Raw genomic sequence first — 14330 nt, forward strand, 5'->3', positions numbered from 1 at the left:
GGGTCAATGTGTGTGCTTTGGCTACTAATATTGTTGTTGACCCACTGTGTGATCATCACAAGATGCATTATAGCAAATATGCTTGTATGCATGTGGAGTCAATGTATCCAACCCTCAGATGAAAGACAGTGTGGAAATGGGAGAGGACATGTGTTAGTCATACATGTAGCAACAACTGCTGTGCGCACGTTCTAGTTTTTGGGTAACATAAACACCACAAATGACAAAGCATGCACTGGATAGATAGCAGACGGTTGTTCATGTCAATGTTTCCAAAACTTGGCCATCACATGTCCTGGAATGTTGGATACTACTTCCTAGGCACTTGTTGGTGAACCCACCATGAGTCAGGCATGTGTACTTACTAAGTGGGTACCATGTTTGTGACAAGGAGAGCCAAAGATACACCACATTTGTAATGTCACGTCACAGTTGAGGTCATATAACTGAGCCACAACTCTCCTGTGGCAGTGGAGGACCAGCAGACCAAGCAGCACGTGGCCACATATTTCCAGTGATCAAATGCACAGAGGTGTCTGGTTCATGTGTGTGGGCCAATGTTTAGCCTGTATATTTTTAGGGGTCTATGTTGTCACAGTTACGTCCAGGTCTAGTCATGAGTTAGTGGCGGCTATTCCTGTATCTACTAAGTATCCTTCGGAGGTCAATGGAAGTAAAGCCAATGAGGATTTGAGAACCCACATGGGGATGGTCCTACCCTGTCACTGCAGACGTGTTATGAGACTGTCAACAGGGCAACCTTGGTGTGCTGAGTAAGATAATATCTCAGGATTCTTGTACCAGCAGGTGTCATTACAACATTTGTACACAGGTTGGCCTCTAAAATTCCCAATGCATCTGGGAACATCATAGCCTCTGTGCTGATTATTCTCGCAGCTATTCACCACGCACGGCCCATCATTATGTTGTGAGCAATGTGAATCAGCGTGTGGACTGTGAGGGTCCTAACATGTGTGGACATTTCATGCACATTATCTGACGTTGCTGGTTCTGCTGGAGGCACCATACCCAATCCCTGCATACGGCCATGGTACACTGTCACAATTTGTCACTCATGCATACATAAGACCCAGACAATGGATAGGCAATGATTTGGGTATTTGGAGACAAGTTCCCAACAATGGTATGATAAATAAACAGATTATACTATACAATGTAATTGAGTATGCAATGTAGACCCACCTGACAAAATACCCCAGGAGGAACGTGACGGTTGGGAAAGCAACTATGATACAAATGTAGCCACAAGGAACCTTTAGGGTAACGCACAGACAAGAGCCAGTCAGGCTAACAGGATGCAGGGTCAATCAGGATCTAGACATTTCACAATGTAAATACTCAGTGGTCTGACTGAGACTGGTCAGAGGAGGAACAAGACAGTTGAAATGGAAAACTGTGGCCCGTATTTATACTTTTTGACGCTAAACTGCGCTAACGCAGTTTAGCGTCAAAAAATGTTGCGCCGGCTAACGCCATTCTGAAGCGCCATGCGGGCGCCGTATTTATTGAATGGCGTTAGCCGGCGCAAGCAGACCGGCGCTGCCTGGTGTGCGTGGAAAAAAACCACGTACACCAGGCAGCGCCGGCGTTGGGAAAAATGGCGTTAGGGCGTCTTAAAATGGCGCAAGTCAGGTTGACGCTAAAAAATCGTCTTAACCCGATTTGCGCCATTTTAAACGACGCCCAGACGCCATTTACATGACTCCTGTCTTAGTAAAGACAGGAGTCATGCCCCCTTGCCCAATGGCCATGCCCAGGGGACTTATGTCCCCTGGGCATGGTCATTGGGCATTGTGGCATGTAGGGGGGCACAAATCAGGCCCCCCTATGCCAAAAAAATATATAATTTTTTTTTTTTTTATACTTACCTGAACTTACCTGAATGTCCCTGGGGTGGGTCCCTCCATCCTTGGGTTTCCTCCTGGGGTGGGCAAGGGTGGCAGGGGGGGTCCCTGGGGGCATGGGAGGGCAGCTGTGGGCTCATTTTGAGCCCACAGGTCCCTTAACGCCTGCCCTGACCCAGGCGTTAAAAAGTGGCGCAAATGCGGGGTTTTCGGCCCCGACAACTCCCGGGCGTGATTTTTGCCCGGGAGTATAAATACGAAGCATTTGCGTCGCCGTAATTTTTTTAGACGGGAACGCCTTCCTTGCATCTCATTAACGCAAGGAAGGCGTTCACGCAAAAAAATGACGCTATTTGCCCATACTTTGGCGCTAGACGCGTCTAACGCCAAAGTATAAATATGGCGTTAGTTTTGCGCCGAATTTGCGTCGAAAAAAACGACGCTAATTCGGCGCAAACGGAGTATAAATATGCCCCTGTGTTTTTCCTGTGTTTTGGAAAGTGACACATTAACCCAAGGGCTGTGTTACACAGCTGAGTTACACAGCAATGCATAACACAGTTATCAATAAAATGGCAGCTTCTATGATGTTCCAAGCATCTGCAAGGGCAGTGCATGTTCAAATGGCTGGTCTGCATGGAGGTGCTCACAGGTGTGCGAAGCATCATTCTCTCACAAGTCCTGTAGGTGAGATTCAAGTTCAAATGGACAACAGTACATTTCACATGGGAAGCAATCTACAGGTGATAACAGGGCTTAGAGACTACAAGCCAGTGCATTATTTAACCTGACATCCATGCATACAGAAGTACAATGACTATGGCATACCATACTAAAGGGGGAAGCACACTGGATTAACATTGTGAGTTTGGGAGAGTGCAGAGGAGGGATTATCTAGGTACACATATTACCATTCCAGGGACCTCTTGAGACGGGTTGGGTGAGACCGGGAACATGGGTGTGTCAGGACTTAAGACATGGGCTGACGTACCTGGAATGTCATGTGCGCAATGCTTGTCATAGCTATGGCACTTGTGCTTTCTATTTGCTGCTTATATGAAATTCTAGTCACACATAGTCCTTGCAAAGATAGGGGATGTAACAGTTACTGCTGTCAAGGGTCTGGTCATACATTCCTGTTACTAATGCAATAGCACATCCACTGCCTCATGTATGATGCTTTTTGTTCCATTATTGACTGATGGTGTCTTAGTTTTGTGCCATATGCTGCAATGAACCATGTTGCCAGCATGTATGTGTGAAATCGGTGTGGTCCTCTGCTATTGCCCTTCAAATGTTAAATATACAGGATATATGTCATTTACAGTGTGTGTGAATGTGACTGTTGATTCATACGCATCACAATTGCTTTGGAAATTTCTGTGTCCTGATCGGTATATCAGCAATGCTCCATGAGGCTACACTCTTCTTCTGATAGCCAAAGATCATGTTATGCAAAAATGATTTCCCAGACCATGATATGGTGATTATTATAGGTGTTTATTTACATATGTTAAAACAGTGGTGATGGTGAGTTGAGTCAAAAGAAATTGTTGACAATATGTTGGCGCCTACGCAATCCTGCAGCTGTGTTTGGTTGGTCCCCCTCATGTTGATGGCCAGCATCCTCTTCTTCCTCCTCTTCAGGCATTTGTGGCCTGGTTCTAATAGGGGAATGTTCCTTCGTACACATATGTTGTGCAGGATGGCACAGGTCAAAATGATCTTGCAGACCATTTCTGGTGAGTATAGGAGGCTGCCTCCAGTGTCGAGGCACCTGAATCTTGACTTCAGGATGCCAAAGGTCCTCTCGACTATGGTGCGTGTCCTCCTATGTGCCTCATTATAGGCACGCTCTGCTGCAGTGCTTGGGTTGGCAAATCGGGTCATAATCCATGGCTGAATCCCATACCCCTGATCAGCTGAAAGAGAAAACGATTGAGATCATGTTGATGTAGCTTGCCCCATTAATATCACCTTGCATAGCAGTAGTTCTCTTGTGTTGTCTGTGACTCATTTGTGTTTGTGTTATTGTGTCGATTCCTAGGCTTCTAGGATGTACCATCAGCAATGGGTTGTTTCCTTTGCTGAACGAGTGTTTGGCTGCTGACCGGATGTCAGCAGTATATTTTGAGAGTTGCAGTACAGTGTGTACTCCCTTGCATTGTGACTTGTGATACAGGTGTCCCTGTGTCTTCACTGGGGGTGAGATGATATTTTCATACACAGAATCAAATCAACAGTGGTGGCAACACGTTTGCATCTATGTACCCTGGACATCCCATACATTTTGACATATGCAATAGATTAATTTAACCGTCAGTGAGACCCTTAGATTTTGCAAGGTGACAATTAGCCAAACTTCTCCGTACGTTGTGATCACTGACGTGTTAACATTTGACTGTACACTAATTTCACATGTGTGACAAGTTCACTGCAGACCTATTTCTCTTCCCTTGCCAAGTTGACTCAGGTTGTAATGTCTACCTAGACTACTGCACATGGTCTAGTTCAGCTGGCTAACTTGGTTGTGAGGTTGTCATTTTGAGTTTCAGAAGGTCCGTATGGCAGTACATCTGTTGTGTGTGTGTTAATTTGTCACAATGCGTATGTGTAGGAATGTGCACTTTCCATATTGTCCCATCAAGATGTGTTCTTCGCACAGTCCACTTGCCTCTTGGTAGTGGGCAATGTGAGAGCAGGAGTGATGTGAGATATTGGAATGGCCTCAATGATTGCACATTATTGATGTGTTATTGAAGTATCATCTTCGCAGATGTAATGCCAGTTGGGGCCATGTGTTTGTCATTGTGTTGTTTTACATTTTCCCCTTGTGTCTGTGGAGTGGCATCTGTTGGTTTTTGGAACAGTAATTTGTCCCTAGGTGTGTCTCCCATTGGGTGACGATATCAAACATGCCTACCGGTGTCACAACCTCAGTGTGTTCCTGTCCACATGTCGATGTCGTGTTGTATGTGTTGTGTGTCTTAGAGGGTTGCTGTGCAGTGTGTACATAAGTAGGTTTCTGTACTTACCAACAAGTAGTCCATTTCCATATCGTCCATCCTGGAAGTGTTGATTGATGGTGCAGTGATGGAAGATGAATGAATCATGTACAGTCCCAGGATACTTTGCCACAATGTTGGTGATCAATCCCTGGTGATCCACAATGGCCTGCACATTGATGGAGTGTGTGTGCTTCCTGTTGCGGTATAAATGTTCAGTTGCAGAAGGTGGCACAATGCGTACATGTGTGCAATCAATGGCACCAAGGAATTGTGGGAATCCATTAATGAGGTAAAACCCCTGTTTTGTCTCCTGCTGCTTCTGCTGTGTGTTGGGGAAGCAGATGTCGCGGGGTGTGTGTGAGATGATGGTATCCAGTACCTTGGGCAGGAAGGCGGAGAATGATGGCTGTGAGATCCCAGCAACCAGGGTGCCAGTGGTTTGAAGGGAGCCACTTGCCAACATGTGTAGTACAGATAGCAGCTAGGTTTCTGGTGGGATGGTGTGGGGTGTCTGCAAGCTGGGTGCCAACTGTGGCTCAATGTTGCACAGCAGCTGCTGCTGAATGGCTTGCTAGTTCAACCTGTACCTCTGGATGATGTCATGTTCCCTGAGGCCATGAAGGGTTGTCCTGGTGCGGAATATCCTCTCCTGCCTTCTGCGTTGCCTTTGGGGTCCCTGCTGGTGTTGTGGAAGCTGCTGTTGCTGGTCCTGTGCTCTGCGCCTGCGTGCACGCTGGATGAGAAGCACCTCCATGTCTTCCTTTTGGAGCTCTGCTGTTGCTTCTGTGTGATTTCATTAAATACAGGTGTGTTTGCCCCATTTTAATGCCTGCCCTGACCCAGGCATTAATTTTTGACGCAAATCGGGATGTGCGTCATTTTCCGGCTGTGCGGGATTTTTGCACGGTAGCATAACTAGGCGCACGTGTGTTTGTGTCATTTTTTGGACGGGAACGCCTACCTTGCATGTCATTAACGCAAGGCGGTTTCCCACATCTAGAAAATGACACACACAGCGGAATTTTGACGTCCGCGGGCTCGGGCGGCAAAGTTTAAATATGGTGCACGGATTGCGCCGAATGTGCGTCAACATTTTTGACGCACATTCGGCGCAAACGGAGTATAAATATGCCCCTTATTACCGCAGATACACGCTAGGAGCCTATGCAAAAGAAAACCACAAAGAAGGCAGAATAGAGTAGGGAGGGAAAACTGAAGGTTTCAGGTGCAGGAACCAAGAAGAGAGGCACAGAGGTGGCGGATGTAGGAGGGAATGGGACAGCGGGGAAATAGGAAGAGGACCACAAGGGAAGGGACCAAGGTGGGGGAGGAAAGAGCACAGGAGAGAGAGGGGGGAAATGGAGAGAAAGGAGGAAGAGTGAGGGAGGAACAGAAAATGCAGAGAGATGAGAAAAAAAGAGGAGGAGAGAAAAGGAAGGGGGCAAAAAGGGGGAGAAGAAGAAAAAAAGGAAAAAAGAGCAAGGGAAAAGGAAAAGGGCAAAAAAAGATCCACATGGAGGGTATAGAGGGACGACATGACAACCCACATGTGGATGCACCCAAAAAGCAAGAACCAAGACCCCTACCGACAAAACGGGACCAGAATGAAGAGGCTACCAAGCCAGCATGCGACTCCACTCAGCAGATGGGGGAAAAGGGAACAGCAAACTGAGGCACCGACCTTCATCGGACACGTCTGTGATCGTCCTGCAAAAAGGGAGACCATATGAGGAGAAATATGTCGTCCTTATCTTGCAAATTATAAATGATTCTCTCATAGGAGGCAGTTTTAAACATCTCAATGAGCCTCTCCTCATGTGACGGCACCTGTGTGGAGTGCCAAAATGCAGAGCTTGGCCGCCGTCAGGTCAGTGGTTCGCAGTTTAAAGTCATGATGCGATAGATGAGGAGAATCCGTCAAGTTGTGAAGCGGAATCAGGCATCAAGGCAACAGGGTTGTTCCCCTCAGTGTGGACCACACCACATCCCAGAAGGTACAGATTTCAGGACACCCATAGAGTATGTATAAAATATCACAGTGGACATCCCCACACCACCAGCAAAAGGAGTGGGAGCAGCCCTGCTGACCTGAGTCTCGTCGGGATCCAGTGCCACTCCAGCAGAATTTTAAAGAGGCAGAACTTCCTCCAGACCTCCCACACACCCCTGCTAAGGATGTCCAGGATCTCAGCCCAGTCCTCCACCTCATGCCTCACCTGGAGGCAGCGCTGCCACCTCTTCAGCAGGTGCGCTGCCTGTGAAAGGCAATACAAATGGCAGATCAGAATCTATGCATCACTTTTAATAATTATGAATGCATAATAACATTTTTTTTAACTTTAGGTTGAAATTTATAATTTAATTTAACTTTGATCTTCAGAAAATGGTTTTAATATAATTTAAAATCTATTAAATAAATAATTTTTGTGGGGGCGTGTCTACTGGATGAAGATGGCAGGCGCATGATTCTGAGCTCCGCTTTCAGCCCCGTGCGACCCAACAGAATATGGTATTTTGGCAGCAATCTCTGTCACCCCGAGGGTTGAGTCAACTGTGTAGTCCACCTCTGGCCACGTAGAGCTTCAGACTGGTCTACTGCAGGGGACTGGCGACCAGGCCATGGTGCTGGAAATCTGGGAGGTGTGCCACGCTGCGGCTGAGCGGCACATCAGAGGGAGCGCCTGAGTCACTTGCCTGCCATAGCAGCCACCGGTGCTATGGGTGGATACCAACAACCAGTGACAGAGGAGGGCAGACAGTGAACAGCCCAGCTGGAGTGGTTCTTGATTTAGCGGAAGAAGCCATTGGAGGTGAGCACTCCCCCAGCCCAGGAAGCTGAATATGTTGTTGCTTGTACTGGAAGGGACACTACAGTGGACACAATATCATAGGCCGGCAGTAGGAATCTTGTCCCTCCCAAGGAGGGCATCAGCACAAGAGCTGGATTGGGTAGTCCCCTCATCCCTTAAGCATGGAGATCCTGCCTGGTGCTATTGCTGTACACGATACGATCCCACAGTGGCACAGCACAAGCCGCAGATCTACCAGTTGTGACTGTTGTCCCAGAGGTGGGAACTGAATAGTGAGGAAATGCTGTTTGCTGCAATAAGACACTACATCTGGGACCCCATTCATCTTACCACACCACCATTTCTGGAATCTTCAAGCCCTCCCTGACTCGGATGAGGCCCAGTTGCTCTTACCTCAGTGAAGTACAAGTTGTTCCCAGAGCACACCATGGGCAAAGACAAGATGCCCAGCCAGGCTCAGGTAAAGACAGAGAAATTCACCAAACTTACCTCTACTGTGGACCTCTACTGTGAATCCAGGGGCGTTTGGGCCAATGCTGTGCCATACTCCCCTGCCTCCATACTCCAGGTTATCCAGAACTCGAAAACGTCTCTTGATGGAAAGGTCAATGAGTTGAGTCTTGACCTTTCACTGCTCCATCAGGACGTCCAGAGTTTGGTCAGCAGGGTGACCGAGGCAGAGGGTCACCTCTCGTAGGTTAAATACTATGACAGCACTCCAGCATAGGGTTGGACATCTGGAGGCAAGAGTGGAGGATGTGACAGGAAGAATAACATTTGAGATCGGAGGACATGACAGGAAGAATAAGATTCAATTTGAGAGGGCCCCCGAGGGAGCAGAGGGGCCTCATACCCCAGACGCAATACAGAATGGCTCAAATCTTGGCTTTTGTAGGAGGAACTGTCATTCTGTTTTTTAGTGGAGCTCACACATAGGTAGGTCAATGGTGGCTCCTCAGGGAAATCGTGGTCAATCAGATCTCACCCATTTCTCTCAGTTACATTAGTTTCACATATACAATGACAAACAGAGGCAGTATAGGTTTAAATAAGGTTTTAATGAAGCAACTGCATCTTAGATAATAAAGCATGTAATGCAATAACCAGGACGATAAAGAATGACAGGATTAAAATTGTGACAAGGAGAGTAAAGCATAGAAATAACGCTACCATATTGTCACTAAAGTCAATAGACTAATTCCTACTTAGGCTATATTAGAACACAGCATGTTAAGCTCTAGTTCTGCCCTTCAGGTTCCCCTGGGAAGACATCATCCCCCATACCTGATTATGCATAAGCAGATGTAGCAAAGCGTTCAGCAAACAGCATACAGTCGTGGTCATCTGGCTGGAATCTCCCTCTAACATGTATGGGACAGGGAAGTGTTTTTATAATAAAACAGCTGATGTTCTGAGAACATGTCCCGACGTAAGGATGTGTATGTTTCGATGAATAGCAGAGACAAAACGTTTATCATGGTTACCGGCAACCTATCTTACTGTAGCCTTGAGAGAAGCACAGAGTGAAAGAAATGTCCTGTTTAACAACACAGTGCTGGCCTAGGCAAAGAACAGCTAGATAGAGAGAAATAAAACAAGACCGCAAATGTGGCTATTGTTAAAATAATAAACAAAGCAGAATAAAATATATCTAGGTTAAAGTGCACAGTGGCAGGCCTAGTGTGCTCAAATAACGTGCATGGAGCTATAACTAAAATGGCTACACAACACCCTCCCATTGCCGGTTGAAGGTGGTTCAAAGCCTAATTGTGTATAAAAGCTACTACAAACTCAACCTAAGATATATAGATAAAAATGTCAAAAATGACAAGTTAAAAAGGACCCATGAGCGTATATCAGAGGACAATTTAAAGATGTTAAGTTGTGGCATAAAAAGTCCAAATTTCAAGAGTCAGAGTCATTTTGGAAGATGCCAATAGAATCCGGAACAAATGAAGACAGGAAATCTTTCACTTCGGCAGGTGTTAAAGTAGGAAATTCATCACCAAGAAGGACCTGGGAGCATTCGTGTTCCATAGCCTGAGCTTCAGCCAGGGTGGCAGCATTCCGTGGTGTGCCCAGTAATGAGTTCTGAGCTGCATCATCCAGGAAGGGAAACTCATAAGCAGCTTCCTGTAGCAAACTCAACCTCAACAAGCAGGTCCGGTAATGAACCCTCAGCGAGAACATCAACAGATCAGCATCCAATGAAAGCAAGCGCTGCGTAGAAAGACAAACTCTCAATGCATGTTCGAATGAGAAACAGAGGCACCGAAACAAGGGCTGCACACAATGCAAAACCGGTCTGAATGACAGAGACCAGTCACACTCCAATTCCTCCAGGAGTGTTGCTCCGAAGTACTGCATCATGCGCTCACGACACAGCTGCGCTGTTGGGAGCGCTTTCATTTCTTCTTGTTGCAGCGGGACAGCCATTGCACAAAAAAAGTAGCAATAGCAAAATGCCAACTACTATAGCCAAAGTTATTGGAAATCCCCTGAAAATACTGGAGAATACTGAGTGGATGGCTGATGGTATTAAACCAAATATGGAGAAGGTGTGAACAAAACCAGAACCAACAGCCTTAAAAGAATTTGTGATTCCAGTAGTACTGGATGCATTAAATATTCATCCCACGAGCTCACCAAAGTGTCTCGGAAAGTTGGTACTTGAAAGGGACTCTATCTCTGCTGAGGACCTTGCCACCTGAAGTACATAGGTCTCGCATGCAGATGTGAGCACAACATGTTTTGGGAACAATAAAGCTTTGCGTCTGCTCAACTTGTCAAAATTCACATTAGAAGTAGCAATATGGGGTCAAATGTCAGCTACCTCTCTTTGTCTAGTTGGAGGAAAAAGTACGTTCCTGCAGCATGTCGCAATCTTAGAGACCGAAACAACATAACCTATTCCGACTCGCATACCACAACAGTCTTCACTATTGAGGAGAACATAGCTGTCATTTGAAAGCACCTGGAACGCAGGTCTAATCAAGGGGACTGGAACTCCCTTCAGATAACAAGCCAAGTTTGCTGCTGAAGCGTTACACGCCCTGTGCAAGGATAGCTGTTTACAAACCATTGAATGGCTGACAGAAGTCTCACATTCACTAACGCTAAGAAAGACCTCTTTCATGCCACTGCGACATTCGTACAAGAGGGGCAGCTCCCACACCTCATGGATGTAGCTATCTCCCTACCTTTTATGTCAGCATACTGGAATGTGTTTTAAACAGGAAGTGAATTGAAGTGTTGAAACAGGCAGATTAGTGACCCCATGTATCAACCACTCAGCAGATGGTATTTCAGCCACAGTAAAATACAGTTTTTCTAACTTTTCAAGGTTTAATACGACATAAGTCGCTTCTTTCTTAGCCATTAGTTGTTCCTGTCATGTTAAATTAAATGTGGAAAATATGTCCCTTGCACTAATGTGTTGCCAGGGGACTTGACCTGTCTTCAATGTTTGGAATGTCCAACCCAACTGCATAATGGACCTTAGTTGGCCATGGTGTAAAGAAGACATATCAATTTGTATTATGTCTATGGCAGAAGAGATGTTATTTAAGGTGTATACCGGGTCGGACAGGGTATTAATCCCATTATCTACAACAGCTTATGCCTTCTGTAAGTTTTCCTGGTCTATTTGCCTCAACCGGGCAACAGTGTCTTGTTGGGAAAGCTTCCAAATTTCATTATATACTTCATATAAGAAACGTAGTTTTCTGGGGCCTAACATTAAGTCCTGTAAGTTAGTGTTATTAGACGGAACACTGAGGTGTTCTTTAACAGCATCTAGTGAGGAACTCTTCAACCATTTCTGGCATAGTTTCTCTACACTATGGCCCATATTTATACTTTTTGACGCAAAACTGCGCTAACGCAGTTTTGCGTCAAACAAATTAGCGCCGGCTAACGCCATTCTGAAGCGCCATGCGGGCGCCGTATTTATTGAATGACGGTAGCCGGCGTTAGCTGCCGGCGCCGTCTGGTGTGCGTTAAAAAAAACGACGTACACCAGGCAGCGCCGGCGTAGGGGGATATGGGGCTTGGCCGTCAAGAAATGGGGCAAGTCAGGTTGAGGCAATTTTTTCGCCTCAACCCGATTTGCGCCATTTTTTTTCACTCCCAACCCCCATAGAAATGACTCCTGTCTTAGCAAAGACAGGAGTCATGCCCCCTTGCCCAATGGCCATGCCCAGGGGACTTATGTCCCCTGGGCATGGTCATTGGGCATAGTGGCATGTAGGGGGGCACCAATCAGGCCCCCCTATGCCACAATTTTTTTTTAAAAAAAACACTTACCTGAACTTACCTTAATGTCCCTGGGATGGGTCCCTCCAGCCTTGGGTGTCCTCCTGGGGTGGGCAAGGGTGATAGGGGGTGTCCCTGGGGGCATGGGAGGGCACCTCTGGGCTCCTTCAGAGCCCACAGGTCCCTTAACGCCTGCCTTTTGCAGGTGCTAAAAAACGGCGCAAAAGCGGCCGTACGTCATTTTTTTGGACCCGCCCACTCCCGGGCGTGAATTTTGCTCGGGAGTATAAATCCGACGCACATGCCTCGGAGTCGATTTTTTAGACGGGAACGCCTACCTTGCATATAATTAACGCAAAGTAGGTGTCCACGCAAAAAAATGACGCTAACTCCATGGACTTTGGCGCTAGACGCGTCTAACGCCAAAGTATAAATATGGAGTTAGTTTTGCGTCGGAATTGCGTTAAAAAAAAGACGCAATTCCGACGCAAACGGAGTATAAATATGCCCCTATATGTTTTTACTATACCCCCATGTTCGGATGACACATAGCGAGGGTCCAGCCTATTAGTTCTAAAACCCCTGTGGAGTTTATAAAATGTTTAGGACACCCATTGATATCTATTGGCCATAATAACCGCCTGCCAAGAAGTGACAATGAAGCATTAAACGTGCCATTCTGGACCCATTCATCGAGCTGATCATCAGTTGCATTTATATATTTTTGCCACTTGTGGAATTTTGCAGGGGAAGGAATACTGGGCGCATTCAATTCCTTAATCTTTGCTAAGCCTAAACAACTTGTTTGTTGTACAGTTTCATTTAAAAATATCATTTGAACAGGCATCAGGCATGCTCTAAACAAAGCTTCCTTCCCCCTTATTCCAATTTCTAGTTCTCCACACACTTTTCAAGTCAATCAACTTCAGCCAATATTCATAGCCTTCAATAGCCAACCGGAAACAAAGGAATCTGAATAAATAAATTTCGTATCAGTCAATAATATGTGTACATTTTCCATTGATGGCAATTTAAAATAATACCACTCAGCATTCTTAATATCGTGCCCAGAAAAATATTCAAACTATGCAGAGTATGTTTTAGAACTCCATTCTGGTAGAGTTGGACAATGTTCCCATTGTGTGTATTTAAGGATAGTCTTTGGGGTACTTGCTCTGAGAATGAAATGGTGCCCATAGTAATTATAGCAAAACATATCACTATAATTCTTTTTAGATTGATAAACATCTTCACTTTCAAATACAGTATAATTCAGTCATCATAAAATCAATTGTTTTCACATCCAAGTCATCAGAAATAAGTCCGGGTATTATTACATCGTTCATTGATAGTTTAAACACATATGGTATTTGAATTACCTCTGTCGAGTCGTATATATCAAATGTTACTTTATCGCAAACAATACCATCCGGAATTGGTATAGCGGAAGTGTTCACAAAAGACAAATCTCTGCGGACCTTGTGAGAAGAAAAATTGTGTTTTAGGACTTCATCCACCAGTTCAGCTGTTGATCTTTCAGGAAGAAAATGACCATGTATTAATAAAAAGAATGTTATAACAAAACCAGTCCAAAGGAGGAAAGCCAATAAAGTCAAAGAAAGCCACAGATAGTTCCATAGGAGAATAAAGTAAGTTGCTTTAAGCCATTTTGTCAGCTTACGTGTTTTTGACAGTTCAGATGTAGAAGAGGCAAATGAGTCCGAAACGGTGTCGGTGGCATCAGTAAAGTATCCAGAAGCATTTTGTGCAAAAGCTGAGCCATGTTTGTAGGTGGAGAACCGGTGGGGGTTTCCCACGGTGGTTCAGAATAGATGACGCCATCCATCTGTGTTGAAGTTGTGTCAAATCAATCAATTATTTCAGTTTTGTTTGTTGAAACAGAAGTCAGTGGAACTAATGCAAGATCATTTTCCACCCTCTCCAAGCTCGGAGAGGTGTCAGTGTTGCTGCTCACAACTTGTAGAGGGATTTCTTGACCAGTAGTGAGAGGGATTCTGGAACTACTGGCTGTCCCTCTTGGTCTGCTGTGCAGGATCGGCCACATGGTATAACTTGACATAGTTGATAGATACAAAGCGGTTTTCTTTAGCACCAGCCAATGGTGGTAGAATGACATTTCTGGTACCGTTTATTCCCAAGACTGGGACTGGTGCACGATATGAAGGACCAAACTCCTTTTTTACAGCAAACTTTTCATGTACTAGATCCCCAACTTTAGGAATCCAGCCGGTAGGTGTTACTAGTACATCCTTAATTCCTGTTGAGGCAGCACTGGCAGAAGCGTTGTCATCACAAACTGTTGTACTTCCTGTAAGACAGTGACACATTCATTTATGTCAAATGGTGTTTCTGCAGCGTCCACACTAGGACCA

The sequence above is a fragment of the Pleurodeles waltl genome, chromosome 5, assembly GCF_031143425.1.
Source record: "Pleurodeles waltl isolate 20211129_DDA chromosome 5, aPleWal1.hap1.20221129, whole genome shotgun sequence".
NCBI classification, from domain to species: Eukaryota; Metazoa; Chordata; class Amphibia; order Caudata; family Salamandridae; genus Pleurodeles; species Pleurodeles waltl.